This window comes from Anabrus simplex, chromosome 1, assembly GCF_040414725.1.
Source record: "Anabrus simplex isolate iqAnaSimp1 chromosome 1, ASM4041472v1, whole genome shotgun sequence".
NCBI classification, from domain to species: domain Eukaryota; kingdom Metazoa; phylum Arthropoda; class Insecta; order Orthoptera; family Tettigoniidae; genus Anabrus; species Anabrus simplex.
The window spans coordinates 35,763,505-35,782,079 of record NC_090265.1 but is presented as its reverse complement, the minus strand read 5'-3'; the positions used below and the strand labels follow the sequence as shown (position 1 = coordinate 35,782,079).

Genomic DNA, 18,575 nt, shown 5'->3' with positions numbered 1-18,575 from the left:
TCCATCAATTGAATTCGAATCACCTTGAACGAGGAGCTCATCGTTTTCTTCTAGATGAACGTACCAGTGATCCAAAAATGTTCTTTAATTACTTTCGTATGAGCGGGTGTTAGTTTATTGAATTGTTGTTAATCGTTGAAGCAAGCTTACAGCTTCAGGTCTCAAACATGAGAAAATATATTCCACCGATATTTTGGAACAAGAACTCCGAATTTGTGACGCACACAATGTTGACCGTCTGAATGACTCATATAGTGAGCTACCGGAATGGCCTATTCTTCCCCGAAGTTCAAGATCGACTTCTGAATAAAGTATAGGTGATAACCTTTATCCTAACACAATTTCTCTCGGGACATGGAAGATTTAAATCTTACCTTGAGCGATTAAAAATCCAAATTACAGATGAATATTTATGCTTTTGTGATTCTGCTCAGACAGTGGATCATGTAAGTTTCTCCTGCCCCGTGTTTGGAATGAAAAGACTTATGTTTGAGTACCACCTGAACAGTTGTGATCTTGTATTTTCTAAACCATTGTGTGATGTTTTCAAGAAACCTTGTTGTTATAAGCTAATCGTAACATTGATTCTGCACATCTTTAACAAATTGAGCTTTTAATCTTCGTTTTGAAATACTTTAACATTATATACTACAGCCCTAATGAACTCTTGTGAAATACGCTCCATGCTGTACTGGATATTAAATACTACTACTACTACTACTACTACTACTACTACTACTACTACTACTACTACTACTACTACTACTAATAATAATAATAATAATAATAATAATAATAATAATAATAATAATAATAATAATAATAATAATACCAGTATGGCCTTGCTACCTATACCTAACTTCTGTAAATAAAACACTGGTAGTTCTTGTACCGGTTGGTACACCTCTACGCCGCACATTTGAATTTTACGCCTTAAAATACCTCCCTACTGGAGAAACCCGGAACTTGAACAACTGAACTAACTCTACTGTTTATCTGAAGGTGTCATTGTGTATTTTTGATTTGCTTTTGTTTTTCATTGATCAAGAAGTGTGGACATTCTCTAACAGAGGTCTCTACCAAAAAACTATGATTATGCACTCTAGTGTGAAGGAATGAACTTTCTTGAAGAAATTTTGTATTCATCAGTTTTGTCTTTACTAAATTTTGTTCTTTTATTTGAGGGTTGGCAATATTAAGCTTCCTTCCCGCCTGCTTTGAATTTAACCAATCCTAAATTTCTGTAATTAATTTCCCACCAATAAGGTGTTTCTTCATCGCCTTGTGTATAAGTTTTTGCTGTCAACCAATAAAAATTGAGTGAGTGTGTCTACTCATTCCTGAAAGGTCTCGAATTTTCCACGAGGGTAAAAACTGCTGATTTTCTTGTCTCCGGGCCACTCGTATTACATCTTTCTCAGTGTGTGAATATGTAGCAGGGGGCGGGAAGCGCCTCGTTCTTCAGGCAGCCGTTCTTCAACAAGGTAATGGCCGTTTAACATCTGTATTTCTTGCTAGCTCAGCAGTTTAACTCCCGGGGAAGGTTCGAAACCTTTAATATGTAACCCATCTCTTTAAAATGTAAATCCCTTTTCACTCTATGTAAAAACTACAATTTCTTTAACTGTAATTCGTGGATAGAGAGTGCCTTACCCTCTCGAGCTCCCGTTCATTTTTGGAATTCGAGGTGACTACGTTTTCGTAACCGTTTTTCTCTTCCTTCTTAAAGTGTTAAATTTATTTTGAAGACTAGTCACCTTCATAGATTGGGATTAGCCCCTGTATTATCGGCCTAGCGCCACATAGGTTTTAGCAAATTTTAGTGTAGGAGTGCAAATACTCGCCTCCATTCAATTTTGTATTTTGGGCCATTTATTTAACCCGTTTTGTTTTTCTTCCTGAGAAGGCCCAGTGGATTGGGTATGAGATACCCCTGTGCCATTGTAAGTGTGCCTTGAGGGCAGTTAGTGTAAAGTCAGTTTATGGCCTCTTAAATAGGCTTGAAAGGTCGAGAATGGGTCAGCTCTTTTTGGTATTTTGAAAGGTGCCTCGGAGAGACGTGACATTTTGATTGCTGGGAGCTAATGTTCCATGTAATTAAGGGTTTTCTGCCCTTTGGTAATTTGTGGTTATGAGCTGAGGGCTCAGGAATTGTAACCTGGGGCACGAAGCCCAGAACTTGTAAGAACCCGAAACTCGGGCTTTTCTTGTAAATCTACTCTGGTACCTGATTTTGTTATTTCCCCTATTGGAAAATGGTTTAAGTTTTTATCTAATCTTGGACTTCTAGATTGTGTACCTCATTTAACTTGTTGTTATTTGTTGTATGCTCAAAATTCTATGTCACCATTGTTTAGTTTCGAAAATGTAACCTTTATTGAAATTTTAATTCATCTTTCGGACTTGTAGTTTGACCCATTCCAGCCCGCACCTTCTTTCACCTCTGCCTTCCACGGATAACTCCGTAACAGTTCTCATGAATAAGAAAATATTATTACGGCAAGTAATTTAATTGGATGGAAATGTTTTGAGATAGAGTTTGCTAAAAATCTTGATTAATTATTTTTTCAATGACCTATTCTATTGTAATATTTAATAAAATGTTAACATGTAACACATACAATATTATTGTACTTCCCAACTTCCCTCTTTTTGGAGTCGTCCAGTTCGGCAAATTTGAAATCACTTATTGGGAAACCTCATTTCACATTTGACGTTTCTTAATTGTATTTGAATAGTCTGTCGTTTGTGAATCTCACAGACTAGGACGAGTTTGTATTTATGTTATTAACTTTTCAGGATCTATGAATTGTACCGACATTTTGAAACAAAAACTTCGAATTTGTATTGCACACAGTGTTGACTGTCTGACGAACTAATCTGATGTAGTGAGCTTCCGGTCGCTAAGAGTGCAAGATACTTCAGCCCGGTTGACAGAAGCCTGCTGTTGACGAGAGTGGAGGGAGTTTGTGCGATACACGAAGTGTCTCGTGTGAATCACAGTCTAATATATACAGTCGCGAATCTCTGATGATATTTTTCATCCGAGGTGACCACAGCGCTCCAAGTGGCGCGGTGGAGGAGACGCTGTTTGTTCTCGTACTAGCACATCAGCCTAAAATTGTCATAACTTATCAACTGTTCATGCAAATAATGCCCTGACAAGGTTATTGTAATCCTTATAAAATACTGGAGGAGGTCAAACAATTTATTTCGATGAGGAGTTCGAGGATCGTATTGAAATATTTATTAATTTTTTACCGTGGACTATAACATAAAATCGCTTCTAGAGGGCAACCGGTTTGAAATAGGTATATACCATAGCGGACTATTTTTAGAGGTATATGCTCTACAATTCGTACGCTTACACTTAGGGTGTATCGTTGATGGTTCACGCAGCGTAAGCAAAGAAAGCAAGTGACCGACCGACATTTTTCTCTTTCTTCGCATTTACTGTACATCGGAACACGGATACTGTATTATTTCACGAGCTTCGAAATATATTCAAAAATATAAGTTATTAGCACATAATAATGTTAATGTTGTTGGTTTCACGTCCCAATAACTACATATTTGAGCATCTTCACCACCGGACTGGGACAGGATCGAACCTGCCAAGTTTGGCTAAGAAGGCCAGCGCTCTACCACTCGAGTTACTACTGAGCCCGGCTATTAACATATAACAATAATTATAGAAAATATAATTTTTTCATTCATATCTGACACTTTTTACCGTTCGAGTTGTAATTTTGGAGATATTCAAGAGTTTATTACAAAGTGTATCAACAATCAAACATTGCTGACGAGGAAGTGTTGTTACAATATGCCATAATGTTATTTGTGTTACGTCTCATTAACCACATTTACGGTTTTCCGAGACTCGAGGTGCCGCAATTTTTTCCCACGCGAGTTATTTTACGTGCTGAAAATGTATAGAACCACACGTGTTACCATAATATGAAGACTGCTTTTTAATCAGTACAATGGTTCTACTTTAGATACTGTAAACACGAACACTGTTCATGTACAGTAGTGAACCACTGTAATTAATGTTATGTGCTAATAGCCGGGCGAGTAGCCACTGAGATGAAAGAGCGCTGGCTTTCTAAGCCAACTTGGCAGATTCGATCCTTTCTTCAAATCAAATCAAATCAAATCAAATCAAATCAAATCAAATCAAATCAAATCAAATCAAATCAAATCAAATCAAATCAAATCAAATCAAATCAAATCAAATCAAATCAAATCAAATCAAATCAAATCAAATCAAATCAAATCAAATCAAATCAAATCAAATCAAATCAAATCAAATCAAATCAAATCAAATCAAATCAAATCAAATCAAATCAAATCAAATCAAATCAAATCAAATCAAATCAAATAAAATCAAATCAAATCAAATCAAATCAAATCAAATCAAATCAAATCAAATCAAATCAAATCAAATCAAATCAAATCAAATCAAATCAAATCAAATCAAATCAAATCAAATCAAATCAAAATCTCTTTATTTGCAAATGAGGTGTCTACCTCGGTAGCAAATGGTACTCTAAAATACATTATTGTCAAGCACTAGATATTAAATTAACAAGAGAAGAATATTTTCCCAAAACACAATATTATACAATTTATGCTAACAATTTTTTATATTAAACACACAGCTCATCCTTAATAAATTTATATTGTTTACAAAATTCTAGTTACAATATCTCCTGTACTACTTACAAATATAGTCAACTGATTTACAGTATGTGGAATTACTTGAAATGATACTATACAACTGGTATAAGATTAACATTTACATTGCATTAGTTTACTTATTTATTTTTTACGCATTCTGGAACCAAAGTAGCATAACAACCTGCTGCGTCTTAACCAGAGCCCCTTTTCCCACCACTTTTCAGAGTTCCTGAAGGGCCTTCACAGCTACCGTAGCGGTCCCAGGGCCCTCGAAGTCCCCACTGTACTTCACCCCTACAGGTAGTCCCATACTTTGACTGTCCAAACTCCATGGATCAGGGAATGGAATTAATTTTTCACACACATTTTTTTTATTTACAATAGCCTGCACTGGTCGAATGCCCTCTAACATTTCATTTATTTTCCCTGTTTCTGTATATTCTCTTCTTGAATATCTGTACAGATTTTGGAAAAGGATCAAACACTACCCCTGGTAAACTGTTCCACTCCTTCACATCCTTCCCAATGAATGGAAATTTACCCCAATCGCTTCTGCTAAAATTCCTTCTAATTTTATACTTGTGGTCAGTTCTGCCGATATAATTATTTTCCAACTGAAGCCTCTCACGGATATCTCCCCATGCTTCTTCTCTTGTATAGGCTCTATATAATCCTATAAGTCTAGTTTTCTCCCTTCTCTTACTTAAAGTTTCCCACCCAAGTTCCTTTAACATTTCTGATACACTACTCTTTCTCCTGAAATCCCCTGTTACAAATCTTGCTGCTTTCCTCTGCACACTATCTATTTCTTTTATTAGGTATTCTTGGTGAGGATCCCAAACACTGTTTGCATATTCCAATAATGGACGAACCAAACTCAAGTAACTTTTTTCTTTTAATTCTTTGTTGCATCCTTTAAGTAGTCTCATTATGACATGTAACGATCTGTATGCTTTCCCAACAATGTCATCAACATGACCATTCCAGTGCAAATTACTTTCAAATCTCACACCTAAGTATTTGCACTTGCCATCTTTCGGAATAATTACCTCATCCAAAGTATACTCAAATTCAGTTTTAAAGCTCCTGTTTGTAAATTTTGTAACAGTTGATTTGCCTCCATTAACCTTCATATTATTCTCTTCAACCCATTGCTGAATACTCTCAAAGTCCCTTTGTAATTCTGAGCAATCCTCAATATTATTTATTTCCCTATAAACAATTATGTCATCTGCGTACAATCTTATTTTTGATGTTATATTGTTCCCTGAATCATTTACGTATATTAAGAAAAGTAACGGACCGATTATACTACCCTGTGCAATTCCCTTCCAAACTTTCTCTTCCTGCGTTATATTATTTCCTACTTTGACTTTCTGAACCCTTGAATTTAGAAATGTTCTTATCCAACGTATAACCCTTACGCCCACTCCTATTCCCTCCAATTTATTTAATAATATTCCATGTTCCACTCTATCAAAGACTTTGGAAAGATCTATGGCCATGCAATCTAACTGGCCTCCTGAATCCAATTGATCTGATATGTCCTGCTGAAATCCCACCAGTTGTGACTCACAAGAAAATTTCTTTCTAAATCCATACTGGCTCCTCATGAATTAATTTTTATCATCACATATCCCTCTGATGTACTTTGATATTAAACTCTCCAGTATTTTACAAACTATACTGGTCAGGCTGATTAGTCTGTAGTTCTCTGGTTTCATTTTATCACCCTTTCCTTTATAAATTGGTATTATTATAGATTCCTTCGATTCCTTTGTTATTACACTATTATTTATGACATAGTCAAAGAGAAATTTTATATAAGGCACTATGTACCACCCCATTGCCTTTAACACCTCCCCAGTAATTTGATCACTTCCTGCTGCTTTTCCTTGCTGAAGCATCTGTATTTCTCTGAAAATATCTTCATTTGTAAATGAGAAGCTTCCTGTTTATCTCTGCGTCTCTCCCACTCTATCTTCTGTTTCTGTTTCCAACTCCTGACAATCATCCACTCAATCTCTGAATTCCCTACTAAATAGGTTTGCTTTTTCAGTATCTGTTAAATCGTGTTCACCCCCTTCTCCCACCATTGTAGGAATTTGGATTCCTTTTCGTTTTTGATTCCTGATATATGAATACAGTTTTTTCCATTTCCCTTTGTGGTCATTGCCCTCTAGAAGTATGCCATTCATATAATTCTCTTTTGCTTCCTTTTTCATTCTATTCAGTTCCCTCATTAGCTCTTTTCTAGTTTCTCTACTCTCCCTACCCTCTTTGATTTACCTGTTTAGTGTTCCTCATTTTCTTTTTAATTTTCTTATTTCCCTTGTACACTTCCCAAATGATTCCTTTAAATTTAGCCCAAAGTGTATCCACAATACTCCCTTCACTTATCCAACAGCTGAATTGTGATTTAAGGTAAGTCCCAAATTCATCAACTTTAGTTTTTCTGTACAATTTCTTGTCTTGTGTGACCCTCTTATTAAGCCTTTTTGGTACCAGTCCTACATCCATTATTACAGCCTTATGGTCACCTATTCCTTCAATTACCTCAGTTTTATCAACAATTTCCCATGGTTTAACCAAGAATACATCTAGTAAGTTATTGAGACGAGTCGGTTCTTGTACTACTTGTGTAAATCCTCCCTCCCAAATTAACTTATTTGCCAGTTTCTGTTCATGGGCTTCACTTGCAGCTCCATTCCATTCAACTTCAGGCAAGTTTGGATCTCCCCCAATAATTACCATATCATTACTGTTGTTTTTATGAGTATAATCTATTATTTTCTCAAATATTTCCATATCTCTTTCCTCTCTTCCAGGCTTGTATGTTCCTATATTTCCCACCTCCTTCATATTATCACAGATTAATTTTATCCCTAATATTTCATCCCTTTCATCGGTAAACCATTCATGTGAACAATAAGTTTCCTTCACCAGAATAAACACCCCCTCCCTTTTTATCTTCTTGGTCTCTACGATAGACTGTGTACCCTTCTGGAAATACTTCTCTATTACCCACCCCTTCTCGCAACCACGATTCCACTCCTATCACCACATCAGTCTCATAAGATTCCATCAGTGTACCGAATTTTAATTGCTTATTTAGTACACTCTGACAGTTTACCAGACCCCCTTCCTCCCTAAAACTTGACTGTTGCAATTGGGTAACTTGGAATTCCTTACTTTCCTGAGATTCATTTTCTAGTTGACTGAGCCAGTTTGAAGTACAGCTGGCTCTTTCTACTAGTTTTCCTGGTCAGTATTATAACTCAAGTGAGTTGCCTTTTTTTACAGTACATATCTTAAGATTAATAAAATGTAGAACAATATTTGCTATCTTTTGTTTACCTGAATTGTTTAGATGAAGGCCATGCTTTGTGTAACAGTGTCTCTCGAAACTGCTGCTATCAATTACCTGTGTATTACGAAAATGTTTACAAATTTTAACCATCTCTGTATTAACTTTGTCCACTTCTATGTTCACACACGAGTCTCTAATCAAATCATGCCTGTGGGGCACGTTCACTACAAAGATATTATTGTGAGTCAGATTACCTAGTGTACATTTAAGTTTAGAAATGACATTCTTTGCGTCGTTGTGAACTACGTCGTTCGTCCCGCCGATGATCACTACTGCATCAGTAGTTCCGAGATTTCTTGCTGCCTGTTCCGTGTTTTCCAATACCTTCTTGATTGGGGCCCCAGGATAGATGACGGCCGATGCTGCAATATCTTCATTGTTCATTTTCTCCGCAATTCCCCTCGCCTGGTTATTATCAAATATAAGAATATGCGACACTTTCGCCGGTGCACTGTGTGGGATTTTAGGCCTAACTTTGCCGCTTCTCGAAACAGATTTCGCGCTATACGTTTGACTGCTTCCCATAGGATAAGTCCTTGCATCTCGCTTACTTCACTCAGGGCTGAAAATCTATTTTTGGTGTCAATTACAAGTTGTCCTTATTTAACTGTACACTTTTTCTCCTAGAATCTGAAGTAACTTGACACCACGCGCTAGAATTCACGGAGCCACCAGCGTTCTGAGTGTTTACTGGTACCGGTACTTTCGATTCCAGTAAACGTACCTTCTCCTTTAAAACCTCATTCTCCGCTTTTAATGCTTGTAAATCCTGTTCCAATAAAGAGAGAATTACAAGTATATTATCATTACCTCCATCCTCCAGGGAATGAGACGCCAGCGATTCGTTGACCGTTGTAGGCCTAGGTTTGTTACCGCTATTCAAATTGCTCTCGCCACAGCTCACACAGGTCCAAGTATCTTCATTTTTAGCAAAACCAGCACTACACATACACTCAAAATGGTACCAAATTAAATAACATTAATATTATTATGTGCTAATAACTTATATTTCTGAATATATTTCGAAGCTCGTGAAATAATATAGTATCCCTGTTCCAATATACAATAAATACGAGGAAAGAGACCAAATGGTCGGTCGGTCACTTGTTTTTTTGGCTTACGTTGCCTGAACCGTCAACGATAGACCCCCAAGTGTAAGCGTACGAATTGTAGAGCATAGAAACCTCTACAAAAAGTCTGTATGGTATATTCCTATTTCCAAGCGGTTGCCCTCTAGAAGCGGTTTTTTGTGATAGTCCGTGGTAAAAAATAACTCCTTAAAATTTATTAAATATTTCGATAATATCCTCGAACCCTTAATCGAAATACATAATTTGACCTCCTCCACTATTTCATTAGGGTTACACTATCCTTGTCAGGACATTATTTGCATGAATGGTTCAGAAGTAATGACCATTTCAGACTGTTGTGATAATACGTTCCCTGTTTTCTGCTAGCAAGTTGCCTCCCGCCGCTAGAGGTGCTAGTGCTCCAGCTGCCATTGGATGAACCCTCCTCTTATTAAAGCTCCGCGACTGTATATATTAGATTGTGGTGTGAATGCTCCACGCACCGAGGATGAGTTTGGCAGTCACAGCATGCAGGAGTACGTGCTTCCCGCTGAGTCACTCTCCTCGCCAGGTGATCTGTACTTTCCAAGTATTAGCCAGGCAACTGTACTAGATAGTGCATCTTCCAAAAGAGCATTGTATACTGTTTGTACTTTTAAGTACGCAGTACGAGCATTGTTAGGAAGCACTTCTTAGTGCTAGCTCTTTTCGAGGTTTTATTTCAGGAGGACAAGGATGGAGCAGCTATCCATTCCAGCGAGACCGGCCGACTGTGACTTAAGGGCAGCGACCGAAGTACTCGGAGCTCACCACCGACCTTAGACTCCCGGCGCTGATGATATAGGCTACAACCGTTGGAGGGAGCACATCTACGAGGGGACGATTGCCATTATCGATCTCTTTACAGCGATTGCGGAACATTTTGGAGAGGAGCCAATCATCCAGCTCATAGGCGAGGTGAACCCTGGCTGAGCGGTCGTCATCCGCCTAAGGACTCAAGAAGCCCCCGCGCCTACCAGAGACTGGTGTCTCAACATTTCTAAGTTGTCCAGCTACCAGGACTCAGGGAGCAGCTGGATGACAAAGGCAGCCACCCAGACGTCACAGGGGACGTTAGCCATCGAGACGCAGACTGCCTGGTAGCAGAGGAACAAGCAGGTGAGAAAGGACCGACGCTTCTTGGCTCCCCAGAGCCGAGGGGGACGGCCGCGCTTGCTGTACTTCACAAAGTACACACAGACCGACAAGGCCGCCAACCAGGAACGTCGACTACCTGCCTGGGCCATACAGGGAAGGCCCACCACCCGGTCGCAGACCAGGAATGCGACCCGGAAGGCGGCTCGGAGACGGACGCCCCCGGGATTTCAGAGGCTGCCACGCAGTCTCGGACTGCTAGCGCCTCGTTCACGATGCAGACATCGATGTACGCCTTCAGGACAGGGAATGCAACATGATAACAGCAACGACCGACGCCGCCGCCGCCAAACAGGAGGAGGGAGAAACCGGCGCTGCAACAGGACCACCCGCTATCCAAGGGTTACCAGGCTGGAAGGGCCACCAGGACGAGGCCTCCTACCCACATGAGCAAAGATCGCTGCCAGGAAGCAGACTCCGCCCCGGACAAGAAAGAAGAAGACGCCGCCGGTCCACCAGGAGAGGACCGCCCTGCCGCCACACAGGAGTGCTCCCAGGACAGCAGCCGACCGAGGAGCCAATGAGGAGAGGATCTCAGTGGGTTTCGGCAATCAGGTGCGATGGAAACGTTCCCCTCAGCAGCTCTTGCAGTGTTTCTGCTGTTTGAGGTGGGGCCACCGGCAGGAGAGTTGTGGGCTCTTAGTGAGGTGCAACTGTTGTGGGGGAGATCACCACTATATGGCCTGCACAGCACTTAAAGCGGCGCCAACTGCGCGGCGGACCATCCGGCCTCACACCGCAGTTGCCCTGCTCACCGGGACATTAAGCGGGCAGAGTGGAAGGAGGCCCGGCGTCATGACCCACCCCATCCAGGAAGCTCCCGCCCAGGCGGGCTTGGCGTTATTCTCCGGAATCGGAGAGTGAGTACGAGGAACCCCAAGGACGTGGCGCTAGGCGGCGGGCCCTAGTGGTACTTGACGCATGACTCCGCAACTGGCAAGGCCCGCGTTAGTCATGGTAGTGCCCAGACGGTCTGATTCCCTGATAACTGGAATAGCGAGATTATGGTTCATGCATCGAGCTCAGAATAATATAGAGATGGCAATGCTTACTGCAATGCATTGGCTCGCTGAAGCCGAGTTTTGCGCGCGTCGCTATGCTGGTATTACCAGCAGTGCTAGTTAATTCCTAACCGAGTAACGTTAATTCCTATCAGGATCTGTCATTTTAAAAGATTTCTGTAATATTATTTCATTGGTTAGCATATCTAACGCAGTAGAAAAGCGCCCTAGTCATAATGATAAGCACGAGACAGTGTTACAACACTTTACAAACCAGATGCTTGACCTTAAATGAGCTCTGAGCAGAAGGAACTTTAACATCTCTAATACTCATACTTTGCCTGAATGCAATTTCACAAAATTTACAAATTTTGCAAACATCTCTTGATGGTTTCATTAAACCATCACTACCCTGGACTGAAATAAGGCGATTTAACTTATCACTAGTGTCTATAAGGATGCTGAGACATTCTGGACATAGAATCTTACTTTCTAAACTTCTGACTACAAACCCTGCAATGTACTCAGGGATGTCCCATGTCATGTCATTGTGGTTTGTCTTTCCAGGCAATACAGCGTAGTCATGATCCAGAAGGCAATGTTGGAGAGATGTTTGGGACAATACCTCAGATGAATACTCTAGCATTCTTGCTTTAGGGAATGACGCATTTATCACAACCTCAGGAGACTTGTTCTGAGCGGTCAAAATACTGATTTTGTCCAGTGGGAGAGCATTGCCATTTCTGGATTCATGTATCTCAGAACTAATTAATATTTTCTTCAATGCAGCAGTGAATTGCCTAGCAGCGGGGTTATTATTAAGTCCACCCTGAGATCTTATATAACTAAACAGTCTCTCAAGATGGTCTTGACTTAATTTATACAGAAGAAAATACTTCAGTGAAAGCTTTCTGATGAGTCCCCAACAAAGAAGTCGTACATTGAAATGGTGCACTCAATATCAATTAGAAACCAAAAAAATCCTGTATTTCTGGTGAATAAGTACATGGGCTTGTCACTGAATCCCTCCTGTAGCTGCATAATGTACTGTTTGTCCCTCAAAAGGAAATCTATGATTTCAGAAATATTCTGTAAATTCAGAGCTTTCTTAAAGTATTTACCCCTTTTACTCCTAGAATTTAGAACATCAAAGAGAATGTTAAATATCTGTATAAATTATGCTGTGGCCTCACAACCCTGGAAACCTTCAATATGTTTACTTGAACAATACAGCAGGACATCACAAACAGACTAAATTAAAACTTGTGCAGCTAATTTGACCTTCATTTTCATTTCCTATAATGTATGTGTGAAATCCTGACTTTGTTCCTTAGATGTATACCTTCCTTTTGTTGCAACTCGTTCAACATTCTAATAAAATTCCATTCTATTACTTCACCTGACCCATTACGTAAGTATTTCTTGTCACCTAAAGCATTCCTAACCAATTTCAACATGTGACAAGCACCCAGAAAAAATTAACTGTCTGTTTGGTAACTGGGTGGAGGAAATGAATAACCATGTTATTTACATCTAAGTTATAACCCAAGTTTTCAGCTGAAGCAATATTTGTTGCAGCGCCATCACAAGTCAATGAAGTCACTGACACACCAGAACCATGAAGCAATGTCAAACACTGTTCTGTAAGAGTTCTTATTAGTGCAGCTTTTATGCCATGCACAAAAAAGTATCCTGAACGAATCTTCCAGGAATTATTCACAAACACTAAGTGAAAAATTAAGACTTCTGAAGCTAATGGTGCTATGTCATCTACAGTATTAAACCTAACATTTAGAGACCGATGCAATTTATTGCCATCCCATTCCAAATATTTTCTTAGAGCCATGGAATCAAATAAAAGTGGACAAATCTTAGTGGTTCTGTATGATTTAAGTACTTGAAAAGCTTCAGCACAGAACCCAGCATTAGCATCTACACTTTTATACCATCGAGATAATGTTCTAGAGTTTGGAACACAAGTGTCAAAAGTGTTTCTCACAAATGAATTTGACTTCGGGGAAAGAAAATGAAGAATAATGGCAAATGCTTTTAATTTCTCATCATACAGCTTTTGCCACTTTGTAACATGAAGCCTTATCTTATTGTCGTTTATACAGACATATTGGGGTATCTGACAAACCACTTAACATTTCACAGTACTCATTATCTATCAGTGCCTTCTGTTCAAGACTATCTACAGCAGTTCTTAGTTCAGCCACTTTTTTTTCTTCACTCGCCACCTTTTGTGGTGAAATAATTTTATTTTCTTTCTGTGCACAATTTCTTTGGTTTTCATATGAACTATTAGGGCTCTAAAACACGTTTCTGCACTTTTATTACAGAATAGATTTTTCCACAACAGGAGTCTAATGAAGGCATTTCCAGAGTCCTTATGATTTTAAGGACCCTCCTCTCCTGTAAAAAAAAATAAAAAAATAGTAGGCTTACTCTATAAATATGTATTTCGACATATTTATCACATCAAACGGGTAAAATAAAGAGAAACTAACCTTTGATTTTATTTGTAAGTACTTTGGAAAAGCAGAAAGCACAGATGGCATAGCCCATTGCCTCAGCCTTAGGACACAATGAAGTACGATCAAAATTACGTTCAGTAAAGCGAGCTGAACATATGGCGATGAAAGGTGTGGGGGAACAAATTTTCCCTTCGTATAGCTCTTATGCATTTTCCGTCGTTTATTATCCTCAGGAAAACTGTAAATTATAAAGGGGGCTACTTAACCTATAATCCATGTGCGAGGGGAAAACAACTCGGCACTGAATATTTGGATAAACATATTGCATGCCCGTGAAAATGTATCTCTGGTATTTTCTTTGAAGCTCTGTTTACACATCCATACGCTACACAAGTCGGCATTTTAAAATCATAAGACAAACCTCCTTTATTTACTTCACACGTGGTGCACTGCTCACTTACTTAAGGCCGGTCTCCACTGATTAACATTTAACAACAACATGTTAAATGTTAAAAGTGTTAAATGTTAACTGGTGACACCATCAGCATGTTAAATGTTAAATGTCAAATACTGTTTCATTTAACATTGTGTCCACACTTAATAAACATGTTAAACTTGACATCCTTTGTTTATATACAGGTAGTTCATCATATCAATTTATGGCAATACATTTAGGTGGTGTCTAGTATTTTTAAATAAGGACAATGGACTCAGATGAAGAGGAATTGGCCTTTGTTCTTGCCACTGTTGCTTCTTGTTATGATTTAGAAATGCAGTCTTATTAGGCACATTTCTTCCCCTCACTCTGCTCATTGCTTCAAAAGCAAACCACTTTGAAGTATAAAATTCGTCCGCTCCCGATTACCCAATTTTCTGAACTTTCTCCAATTCTCGACTGTACTGGGAGCGGAGGGACGCTAGTTTTTTTTTTTTCGATTTACTCGCGGGAACAATTATAGATATTTTCGAGTTCCTGGAAACTGTCGGCTTTCTTCGCTTTATATCTGTATTCCTCTGATGAGACATCCCACAAATAAGGCCTTTCTAAAAGGCATATCATTAATTAAGTCCAGAGTAATCTTCTCGCTCTACTCCATTTCTGACTATACCGGTACATTTTAGTATAATGCAGAGAGAACGATACACGTGTGCGTACTGTATTTGTAGCTTATAACAAAGAGAATCAGTGTTGCAGATTGTTGTAATTATAAACCTATTTCATGAGGAGCAGGTCGTTTGCGTCGTTTAGGATATGTGTTGGCATGGAATCAGCATGGAAGTTGCCGAAGCTGTGCCAACATCGCACGAACAACGAATTGACTTGACATGTTTTCCACTTGGAGCGGAAAACACGCCAACATGTTAAAAGTGTTAACTCAACATTCTGAGTTAACATGCAAAGTCAATTGGAAGACACAATCACAATATACATGTCAACTGTAACATGTTAAATTTAACATGTTGGTGTTAAATGTTAAACAGTGGAGACCGGCCTTATACACTAACTGGTCTCCAAAGTTATGCTACAAGCAACATGGCGGCCGCTTATGTCCACTGACTTCAAATCAGTTGGCACATTGCCTGCTCTATGCTATTCTGTGCTCGATGGGTTCATGGCTAGTGAATTATACTTTTGTTCTCAACGAACACAAACACCCGGACCTATCCAGAAACCACATCCTTGCATGTGTTACCGCAATTTGTCAGGTTTTACATGTAGGCTCTTTCTTTTTCCACCTGTATGGTTTTTTCTGACCCTTAATACCACGCCTTAACACTACCTTGCCTGGTAACGCGTCTGACGTGCAAACAGGCGGGCACTCCTGTAGTACCTTTCCAATTCTTCCCTGATATCTCTTTTTCTTTAGCAAACAGAGCAGCAGCAGCAATAAGAGGAATTCACGATATACAAGATCCAACCAAAATATCAATAGGCTCGGCAATGAATCTTTTTCATGTAAAGATACTACCCATTCTGACATATGGCATAGATTTAATCTGGGATAAATTATCAACATCAGACCTAACTATCCTTGAAAAAGTGAAAGCTATCTTTCTGGAAAGAATATTAGGTAGTTCTAAGACATCTCCATCTAGACTAGCTTATGAGTTAGCTCAGGAGGCTTTCCTTATTGAGGATCTTAGATATCTTTCTGTACCATGGACACCTCAAACCATTGTTCACCTAAATCTGGCCGGAGTTTTACATGATGGATGCTATGATAAGCAGAGACTGCATGGGCCCAAATAAGAAAATGCGTAGTGCTGTCGAGAGGCTGGTTGTACACGGATTTCATCATAAGCTATGTGTAAAAGAGATGTATCACGAACCTAGCGACGAATGCGTGTGCAAATTATGTGGGAAAATATGAGAACGATACTACTTTGATAAGTGTAGCAAAAGACAAAAGACCTTACATGAATATAGTAAAGAATATAGCATTTTATATATGGCCATTGGCTTCAATAAAACTTTATTATATCTTTTTTTCTTCTTAGAAATAATAGCATGTTGGAGGCAATGTAGACTGAGTCGATTGCCACGCGCGGAGAGCAGATGTCGGCGCTCCCTCCCCCCCCCCCCCCCCCGCCCCTAGGAAAGAAAAAAAACTGGCCTCTTTCTATACCTCTGTTGAAGTGGATTGGCGTGGATAGCAGTGGATCGAATGTGTTATGTTTACTCTAAGCATTTCCCTTCTTTAGTGGGTCACTTCAATTTCTTCTTTGTGCATTCCTTGGAATTTATGGTTTAGGAATCAAAATTCGAACACACGTGGCTGGATGCTGGGATGTAATATAAACAATATGTTTGAATTTTGATGCCCTTATAAAGAAGTGACGTTACTTGTGGTTAGTTATGGGAATATTTTAATTTGAGATATATATTAGTGATTAGGAAGTAGAGAGTAAATCGCTACTGGCTACCAAAAATAAGAATTTGGTTTGTCTGTATGCATGATGTAATATAGCCCGGTTGTGAAGTAGTGGTCAGTATTGCGTTTGTATGAAGCATGCGATGCTAATTACTAGTCTAGTCTAGTCCATGTTTATGATTTGCTCAGGAATGCGTTTTCGAGTTGGCAATAAGTTTTATTTTTTTTGTGAATCACCTAGCATGGTTTATTTTAATTGAACTTGCAACAGTGTGACTTCGTTGTCTTTACCTGTTGTCTCGCATGCTATTGGCTACTATATTTCAGTACTGATATTATAAACGTGTTGACGTATTTATGTTTATTACAGATCATGCTCAGAGTGTCTAAACTGAGGCAGTCAGCTATATTACTTATAAGTAGCTAGCATTGCAAGACTTAACCCCGACGGTGTACGTGGTCTGTGTCCACATCTTCAGAATTTCTTGGTTGGGAACTGAAGGTAACTATATTTTCTCACGGAAGGGGTTTATTAGAATAATGCAAATCAGAGTAATTTTTTTACGATTTAGAGTACACTTAAAACTTAAAGTACACCTTCATGTGAAGGTTAAAGATGAATATTTGATGTTTTGTGATTGCTGTTTTGAGGCGAAGAAAGGGAGAAAAAATAATATTATGTTAAGACGTGTTATCGAACACAATAGAATTTGGTTTTAATTTAATTAACATTTACTGTGCGCCATTCTCATCATGAGTTTGATTCAGTTGAGAATGGTCGCAGAAGCTCTGCTTAGCTTTACAGTTAGGGCATTGATCTTCGTTGGGGTAATCACATTAATGGGATTGTAAATAAAGGGTACAGTTCTCTGCACATGATTATGAGAGTATTTAGGGGTTGTAGTAAGGATGTGAAGGAGAGGGCATATAAGTCTGGTAAGACCCCAACTAGGCCTAGAATATGGTTCCAGTGTATAGGACCCCTCACCAGGATTATGTGATTCAAGAACTGGAAAAGAATCCAGAGAAAAGCAGCTCGATTTGTTCCGGGTGATTTCCATCAAAAGAGTAGCGTTACAAAAATGTTGCAAAGTTTGGGCTGGGAAGACTTGGATGAAAGGAAACGAGCTGCTCGACGTTCGTAAATTGTAATAAGTGGTACCGGTATGTTCTGAGCTGTCTGGAGAGATGGCTTGCTGAGGCCTTCAGACAATGCTAGCGATTGTTGACATAAACACAGGTTACGAGGTGAAGATAATTTTTCCCTATTGGTTTCTGTATAGGGTATTATTATTATGAGGCGTATGCCTTTTAGTTCTGGGTGTCTCCGAGGACATGTTCTGCTCTCCTGATCCAGGTGTTTCTACTTGATGTCCATGGGCAATCTGGACATCTGGTTGTGAAATGATGATTATGAAGAGGAGGTAGGAGAGAGTGAAACCCGTGTTGGCACATATCCTACTCCTCTTGAATAACACCAAGGGGTCTGCTCAAGGCTTTAACGTTCGCAAGTGAAGGATGAATGATCATCAATGTCATCATCGGCTCTTACTCCATGTGAACACTGAGGAGAGGTTTGGAATTGAACCCAGGCTTTTAACACATGGTGTAGGGATAGGAAATTGTATATAGGGTAGTCAAGAAACATGTACTCACTGTTGGATAATCTATGGGCTGAGTGCAGAAACGATGACTAATTTTAAGCCTTAGACAACGTCTAATTTGAGCACAATCTTCCATTGCATAAACAATATTCAGCCGGTGTTTTAGCTAGATGTCGTGTTAAGTTTCAGTATTGGTTCAAAACTGGAAATAAAAGTATCATCATTCGTCGGTGCATGCACCAAATCTTAGTCAGCTATCGTCTTCACATGGATTACTTCAATATGGCTAGCATGAGCATTTATTGC

The 18,575-nt window shown here is 39.2% G+C and overlaps 1 protein-coding gene across 1 annotated transcript in view; it reads left to right on the top strand.

Annotated features, from left to right (window-relative positions):
* Positions 1-16,549: 16,549 nt before the first annotated feature.
* The window catches only part of gb (genderblind), a 212,898-nt gene continuing 210,872 nt past the window's right edge, over positions 16,550-18,575 (top strand). Inside the window, exons 1-2 of the mRNA XM_067155995.2 lie at positions 16,550-16,642; positions 17,036-17,167. The gene's annotated coding sequence lies outside the window, so the exon portion shown is untranslated. The remainder of the gene's footprint in view (positions 16,643-17,035; positions 17,168-18,575) is intronic.